Source organism: Palaemon carinicauda, chromosome 26, assembly GCF_036898095.1.
Source record: "Palaemon carinicauda isolate YSFRI2023 chromosome 26, ASM3689809v2, whole genome shotgun sequence".
NCBI classification, from domain to species: Eukaryota; Metazoa; Arthropoda; class Malacostraca; order Decapoda; family Palaemonidae; genus Palaemon; species Palaemon carinicauda.
In genome coordinates, this window is record NC_090750.1 from 54,688,339 (window position 1) to 54,688,853 (window position 515).

The window sequence follows — 515 nt, forward strand, 5'->3', positions numbered from 1 at the left end:
TAGCAAGATATCTGCCAGAAGTTGCAAGTATTACTCCCGGAAGTCGCATGAATTACTCCCGGAAATGGCAAGATAGCTGCCGGAAGTTGCAAGGATTACTCCCGGAAGTCGTAGGAATTGCTCCTGAAAATTGCAAAAATTATTCCTGGAAGTCGTAAGAATTGCTCACAGAAATCATAGGAATTGCTCCCAGAAGTAGCAAGAATTGCTCCCGGAAGTCGCAAGATTGCTGTCGGAAATCACAAGAATTGCTCCCGAAAGTCGAAAGAATTGCTCCCGAAAGTCGCAAGAATTGCTGCCGGAAGTCGCAAGATTGCTGCCGGAAGTTGCAAGAATTACTCCCGGAAGTCACAAGAATTGCTCCCAAAAGTCGAAAGAATTTCTCCCGAAAGTCGCAAGAATTGGTCCCGGAAGTCGCAAGATTGCTGCCGAAAGTTGCAAGAATTACTCCCGGAAGTCACATGAATTGCTCCCGAAAGTCGAAAGAATTGCTACCGAAAGTGGCATGAATTGCT